Source organism: Oncorhynchus keta, chromosome 35, assembly GCF_023373465.1.
Source record: "Oncorhynchus keta strain PuntledgeMale-10-30-2019 chromosome 35, Oket_V2, whole genome shotgun sequence".
Taxonomy (NCBI): Eukaryota; Metazoa; Chordata; class Actinopteri; order Salmoniformes; family Salmonidae; genus Oncorhynchus; species Oncorhynchus keta.
In genome coordinates, this window is record NC_068455.1 from 32,876,265 (window position 1) to 32,884,466 (window position 8,202).

General features: G+C 41.6%; 1 protein-coding gene across 2 annotated transcripts in view; it reads right to left on the reverse strand.

Annotated features, from left to right (window-relative positions):
* LOC118368367 (pleckstrin homology domain-containing family G member 3-like) overlaps positions 1-7,317 on the reverse strand; it is a 47,203-nt gene extending 39,886 nt beyond the window's left edge. The window contains exons 1-2 of one of the 2 annotated variants that reach the window (XM_035752411.1): positions 6,701-7,317; positions 3,906-4,070 (exon numbers count right to left, since the gene is read on the reverse strand). The gene's annotated coding sequence lies outside the window, so the exon portion shown is untranslated. The remainder of the gene's footprint in view (positions 1-3,905; positions 4,071-6,700) is intronic. The other variant, XM_035752414.1, reaches the window with a different exon arrangement.
* Between the last annotated feature and the right edge of the window lie 885 nt (positions 7,318-8,202).

Sequence of the window (8,202 nt, forward strand, 5' to 3'; positions counted from 1 at the left end):
ACACCAATCCCACCTAAACAACCAGTATACAGTATCAGTTCTCTATGTCTGACAAGTAGTATGGAGCTGCAGCTCAGAGTGTTGTTTCGTCATACCATGTTTTTTTCCACCATTCAGAGGAATTAGTCATTGAAGTTGTTAGGTTTAAGTCCCGTCATACATCCTGACTACTAGATGGTGCCATTCCTGCGAGTCTGTGAACAAATTGTGAAGTATCCCCCATTCCACCTTAAACTGCAAAATGATCTCAACACCCACCATCTCAGATTGTTATGAAATCATTTCTGAAGTTAAAAACAGATAAGATTAGCATTTCCGCAATATTAATCCTATTGATTGCACACAAATTGGCCATTTAACAGATTTTTATAATCAGGGGTGAAAGTAAACTGGTAAGGTCCGGTATTGCGTCCCGGTAAAACATAAGCCTATCTCAATAATTAACACAGAATGCCAAGAAAACTATAGGCTATTACACCATTATTTTACATGACCATGTCAGCCACATTAAACATTTGCGAATTGACTTAACCGGGTGGTATATGCTCCAAATTGCATTGTGGTTTGATGAGAACACATACATTTTGCCAAGGCAGAGATGAGTGGCTGTAGGGCCTCCAGAGTGGCGCACTGGATTTCAGTGCTAACTGTGCCACAAGAGATCCTGGTTCGAGTCCCGGCCGTGACTGTTTCGCAGCCGGCCGTGACTGGGAGACCCATGGGGCGGCGCACAATTGGCCTAGTGCTGTCAGGGTTAGGGGAGTGTTTGGCTGGCTGCATTCTTGTCCCATCGAGCACTAGCAATTCCTGTGGCGGGCAGGGCACAATAGGTGCACACATTGGTGTGGCTGTCTTCCGGGTTAAGCGGGCATTGTGTCAAGAAGCAGTGTGGCTTGGCTAGGTTTCGGGGGAGGACGCATGGCTCTTGACCTTCTCCTCTGCTGAGTCCATACAGGAATTGCAGCGATAGAACAATTGGATACCATGAAATTGGGGAGAAAAAAAAAAGACGATACGGAGACACACATACGGACAGCATTGGACACGTGAATTGAAGCTACAAGTGTAGGCCTAATAACAAAATCGCAGAACAAACATTACATTTAGGTGTTTTGTAAAAGATGTCTCTTTCCTGTCTCTTTCCATTAATCAAATTGAAGATGCACACTGCACTGTTTGGATGCTGGAATTATTTTGCACGGGTGGCCTAAAAGGATTGCTTTTTTAAAGTGATGAAAACATGACTGGTTGTGCTAATGCCAGATTAAAATGGTAATACATGTAAAAAGTTAAGGGGGGTTGGTCCCGTACTGGTTAGAAACAAAATCAACTTTCACCCATGCATCTTCTTCCTAACAATGACATGAGGAATGCATCCCCCCAAAAATGTATGCCCCCCACATCCCATGCCAAGCCCACCAAAACCATCAGTATCAGTTCTCTGTTTCTGACAAGTACTATGAGGCTGCGGATCAGAGTATTGTTTCTTCATACTATGTAATTCAAAAATATGTAATTTCCCAGTCAATTTGTTGATGATTTTTTTTACCCCCTGTTCAGAGAAATTAGTGATTGAAGTTATTAGGGTTATGTCTACTCATACATTCTGATACTACCAAGCTCTGTTCCTGCTATTATGTGAAAAAAGTGAACAATCTGAGATTGTGGGCATCATGGCTTGCTGAAATGACATGGCACGACCCATACGAACTCTTTACTTTGGGCAGCTTTGTACACTGAAGAAAAATATAAATGCAATATGTAAAGTGTTGGTCCCATGTTTCATGAGCTGAAACAAGAGACCAGAAATGTTCCAGTTGCACACAAAAAGCTTATAACTCTCAAATTGTTCAGATTTGTTTACATCCCTGTTAGTGTGCATTTATCCTTTGCCAAGATAATCCATCCACCTTAGAAACAGGGGTTCAAATCATTTATGGTTTAGATAGGTAAATGAACATACCTAATGAGTGGGTAACGCTGTCTTAGTCATTGGCAAGTTAGGACGTTACTGGTGAAGAACTGGACTTACGTACGCAATATTTTTAATGGTTGTATGCTTCACTGTCTGATGCCACAGAGGGAAGTGGTCCCCCATAATGTTCTGCAGCATGAAACTTACCAAGAATATGACTGCCAATAGTAAAATCTCACAGTGGAAGGCCATTCCTTCTCTTGCTAGAACAAAAGTGGTACCTGCTACGTACCGACCCAGTAGCAACAAACCTATCGATTCTACTTGTGGAATCGCAATGCTTGTGGCCAACAACTTGACTTTGAGCCAATCAGAGAGCACAAACCCCCACGACATTGAGCCATAAAAAAATAAAATAATAATCTCAGTACACAACAGACGAGCCAGTCACACTTCATATACAATGTAGGCTATGGGATGGTAGCTAAGTGCACAGACAACGCACACAACACGAAATACTTCCTCCAAGCTAGCTAACCACTGTAGCTGACCATGCTGGTCATTTATGAACATTTGAACATCTTGGCCATGTTCTGTTATAATCTCCACCCGGCACAGCCAGAAGAGGACTGGCCTCCCCACATAGCCTGGTTCCTCTCCAAGTTTTTCCTAGCCACCGTACTTCTACACCTGCATCGCTTGCCGTTTTAGGCTGGGTTTCTGTACAGCACTTTGAGATATCAGCTGATGTACAAAGGGCTATATAAATACATTTGATTAAGCTAGTATTGACATAACTAGCTAATCCATTATGATTCAATTTTCATGAAACAGCTGCCAAGTTAGTGCAGTGTCCTTGGCTAGCTAGCTATGTTGTGCTAGCTGGTGTATGCATATGCTAACACTAGCTACCTAAGCATTTGGCTATGTGCTGGCACTGGCAGTACAGGATGTGGCCATCTGGCTATTATCTACAAGGCCTTTCTACAAAATAGCAACATTATCACAGATAGTTTTGAATTTAGACCATAAGCAATAGTCATGGATATGCATTGTCCAACACCACCACTGCCACCTTCTGGTTTGGAGTATTTTTACAAGGCTGAGTGGCTGACAACTTTCAAGGTCTTTGCTGTTTGAACACAAAAGAGATTTAACAGTGTCGGCAGTCAGAGGTGCTAAGTATTGTTGGCAGGCAAACATTTAACAATCCTACCTCTGTCTGAGCTTTACCATGTTTTGAGAGGAGAGGGGAAGCCTGCCGGTCAAACTTAAAGGGCAAGTCCTTAAACTGAGATAGTCTGATTTAAGTGAAGTTTTATAGCACTGTCAACGTTATGATGGCACAAACACTCCCTCTGACCTCAGATCTACAGTCCTAAATCACACTCCACTTTCAAAGCAGGCTAATGTTTATCTTCTAAGTTGACCTCTAACTCTGTGCGGAATCCTAACTCAAACTTTGGAGCCCAGGAGGGGAAAACCCTCAATGTTTTCCACTTTGACATTGCATGTGATAGTTCTCATTTTCAATTAAGTGTATTCAGAACCAACGCAGTCTTGTGTAGTCCTGAAATATATTGAATAAGGTGTTCAGAGTCAGACATGACCAAAATCTATTATCCAACATTAACCCTAACCCATGGACAAGGCTAAGCACATCTTTGTACTTTTTCATGCAACACCAAACTAAGCTACTGTTGACCACCAAATAACATGCAAGGTTTGTTTGTCCAGGAACAGACTTATGCAAGGCTCTTGGTGGTTTACTAAGATATCTATAGACGTAAATGCTTGAGTCATTTTGCGAGTGAGATAAGGGGCATGAGTTGAGAGACGTGTGAAAGTCACCCTCTCTCTCTGCAGCTCAGCCCTTATCAGTGCGACTATCAGGAAGCAGAGAGAGAGCTAGAGCAACCCAGTGTTCTGTGTAATGTGTACATACAACAAGTTGCATCCGTACAACAGGCTAGTAGAGAACAAGACGTACCTGTCTGTGCCACCGACAAGGAACAGTGCATCTCATCCCAGAAGAACCATAAGACACTTCACCCAGTGTTGCCCAGTACTGAAGATATTCAATGGAAGTAGGTTAAGTGCTTTCTACTTGGAATGGACAACACTCTTCATGGGGGTCCATAGAGTGATCTTTTATCTATGTTGAACAAAAATATAAAAAACAACAATTTCAAAGATTTGACTGAGTTACACACAGTTCAAATAAGGAAATGAGTCAATTGAAATGAATTCATTAGGCCCTAATCTATGGATTTCACATGACTGGGAATACAGATACCTTTAAAAAAAAAAAAAAGTAAGGGGATGGTGCAGAAAACTATACAGTATCTGGTGTGACCACCATTTGCTTCATGCAGCGCAACATCTCTGTCACATTGAGTTGATCAGACTGTTGATTGTGGCCTGTGGAATGTTGTCCCACTCCTCTTCAATGGCTGTGCGAAGTTGCTGGATATTGGCGGGAATTGGAACACGCTGTCGTACACGCCGATCCAGAGCATCCCAACCATGCTCGATGGGTGACATGTCTGGTGAGCGTGCAGGCCATGGAAGAACTGGGATATTTTCAGATTAAAGGAATTGTGTACAGATCCTTGCGACATGGAGACGTGCATTATCCTGAAACATGAGGTGATGGTGGCGGATAAATGGCACGACAATGGGCCTTAGGAGCAAGTCACGGTATCTCTGTGCATTCAAATTGCCATAGAGAAAATGCAAATTGGGTTTGTTGTCCGTACCTTGTGCCTGTCCATACCCCCACCGCCACCATGGGGCACTCAGTTCACATCAACAAACCACTCGCCCACACAACGCCATACACACCGCCTACCATATGCCCGGTACAGTTGAAATCAGGATTAATCCGTGAAGTGCACACTTCTCCAGTGCGTCAGGGGCCTTCGAAGTTGAGCATTTGTCCACTGAAGTCGGTTATGACGCCGAACTGCAGACAGATCAAGACCCTGCCGAGGACGATGAGCGCGCAGATGAGCTTCCCTGAGACTGTTTCAGACAGTTTGGCAGAAATTCTTCAGTTGTCCAAACCCACAGTTTCATCCGCTGTCCAGGTGGCTGGACGATCCCGCAGGTGAAGAAGCTGGATGTGCATCCAGGCCTGGCACAATTACACGTGGTTTGCGGTTGTGAGGCCGGTTGGACGTACTGCCAAATTCTCTAAAACAATGTTGGAGACAGCTTATGGTAGAGAAATTATCATTAAATTCTCTGTCAAGAGCTCTGGTGGGTATTCCTGCAGTCAGCATGCCAATTGTACACTCCCTCAAAACTTGAGACATCTGTGGCATTGTGTTGTGACAAAACTGCACAGTTAAGAGTGGTCTTTTGTACCCCGCACAAGGTGCACCTGTATAATGATCATACTGTTAAATCAGCTTCTTGATATGCCACACCTGTCAGCTGGATGGATTATCTTGGCAAAACAGAAATGCCCACTAAAGGCGTCAGCATGCTTCAGTTTAGCTGGCGGCTAGCCAAATTCAACCAGGCGAACCGAACGAGTGCGCTTGCAAACGAGGAAAAAAGAGCAATAGTTCTGTTTATCCATTTTGAGACAGCGTAGCCAGTAAACACTTGCTCAAAATAGTCAATTAATTTAAGATAACATCAATTAATGACATGAGTTTTTGCCAAGGATACCTTATTTATGCAATTTTACATTAATTAAGATGTTTGGTGCAGTATTTCTCAATGAAAAATGTGCATTAAAATGAGTTTGTTGAATGACAAAGACTTGATTGAAGAATCCCTACTGTTAACCAATCACTGAGGAAGGTGTGTAGACTTCAGCTTGCCTCTAGAATTTTTTTTTTGCCCAAACAAGTCAAATGGACTTTTCATGAACCTTAATTTTGTTTAATTCCAGTGCAACTGCTGCTGGGAAATTTCCTTTGATTATAAAAACAGCCTGCAGTCAGGACCTCTTTGTTCTATTGTAACGCCCATCAGCTGAAGCAATTGGGTTCACTGGGTCAAGGATTGTCAATAATGAGTAACTTGGGAAGAAGCGATTTCAATACAACTAATAAACTAGGAAAATAGTAGAAATGTTTAAGACTCATCAAGTGCAAAATATAAATCGCGTTGATACACTATATTGGTCTCAGATGTCTCCAGCCAGAAAAGGTGCCTTTTAGAAAGCCTACAGATCTCTGCAGCTGGTCAACATTCAGTCAAAAAAAAGAAAGTGTTTAGAACATAACTTATCAGTTCTGAAACTCTTACCCTTCGCAGTTGAGTTTAAGACATATGTTTCAGAATAGGTAATTTCCTCAATTTGCCTAAATCTTGTCAAGTTCCACAGGGTACAACTACCAATCCCCTGTTGGAGGGGTGACGACTGGCATGACACTGGATAGGAGCCTTAATTTCAAATTTTCTCATGTAAAGTGGACTATTAAGGTTGGGTTTTTATAGCCAAAAGCTTAAAACTCTACTCTTCCACCTTTCATCCTGTCAAAACACGTTGGCAGATGTGTGTCACGAAGACCCCGTCTGCATAGTTATGGAATTTAAGAAATACAAGGACGGTCTTGAGATGCTGGAATTTACCAAAATAATTGCGGCTTCGATTGAATAATTTGATGGGCATGAAAAAAACAAAAGAAAAACACGCGCCCTAAAATCGAGGTATCGGCCATTCACTTCTATGCTGTAGTTCATCAGGGAAATTCGAGGTCCGACTTTTTTCTTTCGAACTGTTTCTCATTCAGGATCAGAAAGGTTATTAGCGTTAAAAACACTTACCAATTGTTTGTGTGTGTAGTCGTCTCCCTGTGAACTTCTGAAAGTTTCGCTGTAGTTTTTCAGTAGACTATATTATGAATTTGGTTTTACTTTTCCAAGTCCTTGTTTTCCATAGATCAACTAACATAGTCAAACACAGAAATACTCCGCACATCCCCAGTTGTCCTCTACTGATTATTCACAGCTGAGCAGAACACATAGCGAAGTACAGCGAGCGATGGTCAAAGACCGCCTACTTCCAGAGCACGCTTAAACGGGAGAGTGGTAGAATTTGTCGTCTCAAATTGTCCAATTTAGGATTAGTCTTTGTGTTATTTGCCTCAAATAGTGAGTGAATATTATTCCAGATTGTTTCTGTATTGAAATAAATGTGTTTTATTTTAACGTCATCACTGTTTATGGGCATCTGGAAAATGTCACAAATTAAAGTTTCTACCAATCCCCTTATTCAAATTAACACAAGCTAATATTTAGGCCTAAAATCGGACACACTTTAGAGCATGTTCAACCTCTTCCTCTCAGTCAATTGTGTGGATTACTCCTGAGGGCCCAGGCAGGCAACATGACAAGTTAATAAACCACTTTCACACACCATCACTAAGTCTTATGATCTTTTGATGAGGGTATCCAGTCCCTCCCTATACTGTAAAAGATCCCTACAAAGAATGGCAGACAGATAAACTGGAGTGAATCAATTGAAGGAACTCCTCACTTGTGGCTATTAGTAAAGGGATGCACTTTTCTCTGTATTCCCCTCAGAATTCCCTGTCAGACTTGCTTCTATTGAGAAATGTAACCTCTGAGCTAATCTACATAACATTGACTAAGGATGTCCTGTCCTAAAATGGACATCTCGTCAGCAGGGACTGTATAAATGGTGCACCTCACTCTGGTAGTTGATGAAATTACAACTGACTACATAAAGGCCTACAGGGGGGCTGTGCATTAAAGTCAATGCTGGTAATGGTTGGGTAAATAGGTAAGAGACCATCATATATTACTGTTTATGACACAAAACTAATTAAACTGTTTCTGATTCAGGAATGTTTGCTGGGTTATTAAAGGTCATTGCAAACATTTACCAAATGTGCGAGTGTGGAGAAAAAGTATTAATTTCATGTTAAAGCCCTCATGCAGTCTTTAATTGTATTTTTTAAATTATCACTGTATGTCTAATAAATCACTGTGATTATTTAATCCAAATATTTTTTATCATTTAATTCCCTGCACCTCCTTTGGCCCTTGAAATGCTCCGTCTGATTGTGTGGGCTTTATGAAACAAATTTGAAGATATTTACATACACACTGATTGGCTGATAGGATGGTGCTCTATAACCTACCTCCTTACCCAGATGAACAGTCATTGGTCTATTATAATCACATCACACAAGTCCCATCCCACCTGAACAGTTATTTCGACCTCGGAAGTTTCCATCCAATTGGTGAAAGACTTTCATGCGAAAATAAAACAAATCTGCATAAAAACTATATGCACAGAGCTA